Below are 6,024 nucleotides of genomic sequence, written 5' to 3' on the forward strand. Positions count from 1 at the left end.
TTAATACTTCAATATGTAATATGGACAATAACCATATTACTGACGATATGGCAGTGAACATTATAGATGGCTGATAGTGAGGCAGTATGTAAACTTTTATACCTCTTTCTCTCTCTCCTTAACTTTTATTTTTTGGACTAAGGGGACAGGTAATAATGTTTATGTACCAATCTATAATTAGTTTCCCCAATATGACATTTTGTATACAACTATAAAATGCATATTTAACAAATCTTTTGATAAAATAGGAGCTACAAAGACTGGGGCACGAAAAACACTCTACAAACCCTATATTAAATCTTATTGCACACTGTATAGCTTAAAGATTGCATGTAAATGGTGACAACAACTCATTCCAAGGTCCATTATTACATTAGGGTTTGCCTAACATAAATGGCACAAAATCCGACTTCAACCAAGAGCACTAAGAACATTTATGAACTGTAGCCATCAATATTGCATTGAAATTATTGAGTGGTTTTGTTTATATTACAGAAAGGTATAAATTGTACAACAGACTAAGGCAAAGAGATAAAAGGTCTGCTCACTTTCTTTAATCCCCTACGTAGGCGGAGCTTTGTCTACCTGCTTACTGCGTCACCAGGTGATTTGCCATAAAGAGAACGAAGATAAGGAAATGGGCATACGTTGGGGGCAACTACAATCACCATACAAATTTGAGTCTACTAATCTAACACCATTAATAATGAATTATTTCTTCTACTGAAGTTTCGTGAAATTTAAGTTTCTTGCATCCTTAATTATTTTATGCATCATCGATGTAGAATGGACTATTTTCCATTCAAAATCTTATTTATACTGTATCTTACAATTAGGACTTATTATTTAGAATGTGCAAGTGTTACCTATAACCATATCATTTGGCATTTAACATTCAGGGTCTTAAAGGGGTATCCAGTTTTTTTATTTATTCCTTATTTTACATAAATTTTATATCTTCCAGGTTGCTGTCTGTTTATCATAATTACAAGTCTATGACTGATCGATTTCATTGATGCTACGGAACTAGATATTTCCTATTTCATTCATTATTTCTATACAGTTTATTTGCTATTCCGTTATTACCTTTCCTCCCTGGGCTACTTTCCCTGTTGGAGCCCTTAGGCTTTATTTTTTTCCAACCAGGGTGGTAGCTTAGCTAGTGGTAGTAAAATAAATTTGGGATTGCTCGAGCCTAGTCATTTTCCTTTAGTTAGTTGCTGGAATTCCAATTGCTCATGGTATAAACTTTTAAAGTCTAGTCCAAAGCTAGTGCTATAGACCTTAAATGTGCATGCAACCTCATTCACCTGCACATGACCTAACCTACCGATTCCATAATAAAATATTTTGGGCGAGGAGGAACTATGGAGAATTTCACTATTGCTTATCAAATTTCTAATACTTTCACTCCCAACCATTAATGCAAGAGATATAAGTTATTATTTACAGTTATACTCAATTATTGAGGAATTAAAAGCCACTTTAGTCCACAAGAGGACCTCGAAAGGGAAAAGTTTTATTCACCATTCACAAGCGAGTCTGGTAAGCAATGAATGGCTTTCCCATCCAGGACCAGGTCCGATACGTCATGGCTTATGTAGTTAAGCCAGGTGGGAAGACACTATCCACTTGAGTAGACTTGCTAACTATTTGCCTTTAATAATTATCGTAACATGCGTATCACTTACTGAAAGAAACTATAAAACCTTACTCTACTAAATATGTAAAATTGGATGCCAATATGCTGTTTGTAGCAGAATTTGCCTAAATATTCAATGAAATTAAAGGTTTCAAACTACCCAATGAAGGACCCATTTGACTTGCTGTATGCTTGTATCTTCAGCTATAATCTAGGGGCCGGTCTAAGAAGCTATGTGTTACCTGCAAGTGTTTGTTCATGGGGTTACTCTTTGCCATCTATTGCCTATAATAGGCCATTTTATTATGATCGGTTAATGAACTGCCAGAAATTTGTATTAAGTTATATTTTACAATTTAGAATCTAAATCCATTTCCTTGTCAATTTTATCAGTAAATACAGGGTATATTTTACCATATCTATTAATATATAATTTTGTACAGACATAGTACAGCTACCTTAAATACCAGTGCACCTTAAGATTTCCATGTTACCCTTTGTCTCTTACTTCGTTCAAACCTCAAGTCATACCAGTACATTGAGTAATACCTCAACGAAGGCCTCGAGTTCTTCAAAGTGAAAATAAAAGATTTCAGGCTTTAATCTCTTCTGATCTTTCAATTCACCAATATTGGAAAATACGAAATTTGGTTCAAATTCATAACTATACAACAATGAGAAAACTTCAAAAAATTATTATAAGTCTAAATTTATTCAAATAAATCAACTTATTCACATTTGAATAAAACTTCTTTGCAGTCCCTTCCAGTGTCCACTTACCGAAGGACCAAGTAGTTAAAGCTGCTGAACGAAACAGCACGTGTAGCTTAAGTGGTTCCAACGAAATATGGCATTTCGAAGCTTCGTAGAAGTCTTATAAGCTGCTGCCGAAATATTAAAAAAATTTTTAGCAATTTAAGAAATCTTGGCATTTTGCGGTTCGATATAAAAATCCAGATGATGCCCTTTACCACACCTGTCAAGAAGAAAAAAATATACTGTCAAGAGAATTCTGTAAAAATAGTTCTTGGAAGTTAATAAAGACACCAAAAATCCATCACTACCCAAATTATAATTTTATGAAGGTGGCACAAACTAAAAGAAAGAATCCATTCTGACAGTTATATGTAAGCAGAATGCAAAAAACACTTTATCAACCCTATCGGACTAACCTCTGAAATTTAAAGGTTTCGTAAATAATGGCTTAAAATATCCTAACAACTAACCGTAACATTTAGATGTCTTAATTAAAAGCTACAAAGTTATACTAGTTTATCACTACAGAAAAATAGGTTTATAAAGTAGACCCACAAAAATGGTGTCGCTAACATTAGAAAAGTAACTTCATGTGTCCCAAACCTTAACTGCAACATACAAGTTTAATCTTAAAACTATTTAGTTAACAAAATCTACAAGTTGACTAACTAGTCAGACAACTTTATTGGGAATTTATATATAGGAAAAGGCTACCGAGATAAGGGAACTAGCTCAAAAATTTGCCAAATAGCGAGGTAAAATTAAATTTTGCAAAGACTAAGGAAACTAAGACTACTAAGTTGGCCAACTAGTTAGGTTATTTTAAATTCAGTTATGAATGTTATAGGCGCAAGATCGTTAACTGGAAAACCTTCGAGTTAAACATTAACCTATATGTATGAAGGTAATATAAAGTGGGCAAATTATTGTCCAGGAGTGAAGTAGGTACATATACAAAACCCTACCTAACTGGATAATTTAATTAGGATTTATAGCTTTAGATTTAGAACTCTTAAAGCTTCAAGATTTGCCGGCTTGTAAAGTCACCCACATTCAGGAGTGAGTGTCAGGCCCCAGATCCTGAGCCGAAAACCATAAACTCTAGTTGCTTTAAAATTCTAGGTCTAACTTTAGGATTAAATTTAATAAAACTAATGTAATTAACCCAAATCCTAACTTGAAACTTAGGGTAGAAACTACCGCAAATTCTGCACCCAGAAAAATATATTTAAAAAAAGCAGCTCTATATAAAAGTTCCATTCGATAAACATTTCAGCGATGAAAAGTATTGCAAAAGAAAAATCAGTAGAATTTGGCCAATATAAAGCTTGAACCAAATATGTACAAACCATTAACAAACACTAACAAAACTGCTCAAAGCTAGAAAAAAAATTGAAGCAACAATTCTTCAATTAGAAAAAATAAGAGTTAGCCAAACAAAAATGTTGAATCTTAAAATAATACATCGTTAACAATACATACCATAAAGAACTCGACGAACAGAAGTCTTAGTCCACCTTCAAAAAAAGTTATTTAACATTCCACTAACTAACTAATATAACAACCGAAATTCTGATAGACATGCTATTCCAAAGAAAGATTCAAAAACTCCCGATTTGCAAGCAAAGGACTACGAAGTCTGGAAGTCAATCTTTCTACAGGTACCCTCATGGTTGTTTGTCGGGCGACCAACAGATGGCAGCACCAAGTAAGGTAACTGGTATGATTGTTGTGGTTTCAATATGGATAGAATATCGCATAAAATTATGTGAATAAACTAAAACATCATCATCATAAACTTGAAAATTACAATGTTCATAGAAAAATGAACATCAGAACAGGAGCCTATGATATAAAAGGCAAGGGATGGATACATCATGAAAGAAACGTTAACAATGAAGTAAAGTATTAAGAGGTTTATAAAACAAGGTCTGTTTATGAAATAAAATATATGTTGATAGCATAGGAAGTTCTCGAGAGATAGGATAAATTTGGGAATATCTTAAAATTTTTCATTTACTTTTATTCCCAAACAAAACCAATCAGAGATTTCGGACTTCCGCCAAAGGTTAATGGAGTCGTCCATGACTTAAGATCTATCTGTGGTGGAAATTTCGTAAAAATTCGTCAATTTTTTGAAATTATTTCTAAAATGGTGGAAAATGGAAATCCGGATCTAGAATCCGGATCGGGATCATCTCCAAAATTTAATGGGGTCGTCCATGACTTAAGATCTATCTGTGGTGGAAATTTTATTCAAACCCGTTTATTCATTTTGACGTTTTCTTTAAAATATCAAAAAATACAAATTCGGATCTAAAATCCAGATCTGGATCTACAATCCAGATACTGATCTAGAATCCAGATCCGGATCTAGAGTCCAGATCCGAATCTGGAATGCAGATCCGGATCTAGAATCCAGATCCGGATCTAGAATCCAGATCCAGATCTGCAATGCAGATCCTGATCTAGAATCCAGATCTAGATCTAGAATCCAGATCCGGATCTAGAATCCAGATCCGGATCTAGAATCCAGATCCAGACCTAGAATCCAGATCCGGATCTAGAATCCAGATCTGGATCTAGAATCCAGATTTGGATCTAGAATTCAGATCCGGATCCGGATCCGGATCACATCCAAAAATTAATGTGGTCATCCATGACTTAAGATCTATATGTGTGGAAATTTCGTCAAAATCCATCAAGTACTTATGACGTAATCCTGTCCATAGACATACAGTCAGACGAATAATTAAACAGATTCAATCGCATAACCTTCTTGGTGAAGTAAATAAATCTTAGGCAAAAGTACACAACACATTCTCCTTCTTAACACCTAAGGCTCAAGACGAGGGCAGTGTAATACACCCAGTAAGGATATAAGGAAATAAACTACAAGAGAAGTTTATCCCAGCAAGAAAAGGAAATAAGGAAATAAACTACAAGAGAAGTTTAGCCCAGCAGGGAAAGGTAATAAGGATATAAACTACAAGAGAAGTTTGGCCCAGTAAGGAAAGGAAATAAGGAAATAAACTACAAGAGAAGTTTAGCCCAGCAAGGAAAGAAAATAAGGAAATAAACTACAAGAGAAGTTTAGCCCAGTAAGGAAAGGAAATAAGAAAATAAACTACAAGAGAAGTTTAGCCCAGTAAGGAAACGGAATAAGGAAATAAACTACAAGAGAAGTTTAGCCCAGTAACGAAAGGAAATAAGGAAATAAACTATAAGAGAAGTTTAGCCCAGTAAGGAAAGGAAATAAGGGCATATACTACAAGAGAAGTTTAGCCCAGCAAGGAAAGGAAATAAGGAAATAAGGAAATAAACTGCAAGAGAAGTTTAGCCCAGTAAGAAAAGGAATTAAGGAAATAAACTACAAGAGAAGTTTAAGATGTGATTTAACATTAAAACAAATCATTCTTATGTAAACTATGAAAGCTTCAAAATAACAAGAGAATAAAACTTCAAAATAAGAAGATGAAGAGAAACAAGATAGAATAGAGTTCCCAAGTGTACCCTCAAGCAATAGAACTCTACCCGAAGACAGTGGAAGACCATGGTACAAAGGCTATGGCACTACCCAAGCGTAGAGAACAATGGTTTGATTTTATACATTGATTAAATCACAA

The 6,024-nt window shown here is 34.1% G+C and overlaps 1 long non-coding RNA gene across 1 annotated transcript; it reads right to left on the minus strand.

Annotated features, from left to right (window-relative positions):
- Nucleotides 1-1,971: 1,971 nt before the first annotated feature.
- Nucleotides 1,972-3,965, minus strand: LOC137616197 (uncharacterized). Its single transcript, XR_011039330.1, has 2 exons — nucleotides 3,881-3,965; nucleotides 1,972-2,618 (listed from the first exon to the last, which is right to left on the minus strand). It is a non-coding gene; the product is annotated as an uncharacterized lncRNA (long non-coding RNA).
- Between the last annotated feature and the right edge of the window lie 2,059 nt (nucleotides 3,966-6,024).

Source organism: Palaemon carinicauda, chromosome 22 (assembly GCF_036898095.1).
Source record: "Palaemon carinicauda isolate YSFRI2023 chromosome 22, ASM3689809v2, whole genome shotgun sequence".
NCBI lineage: Eukaryota > Metazoa > Arthropoda > Malacostraca > Decapoda > Palaemonidae > Palaemon > Palaemon carinicauda.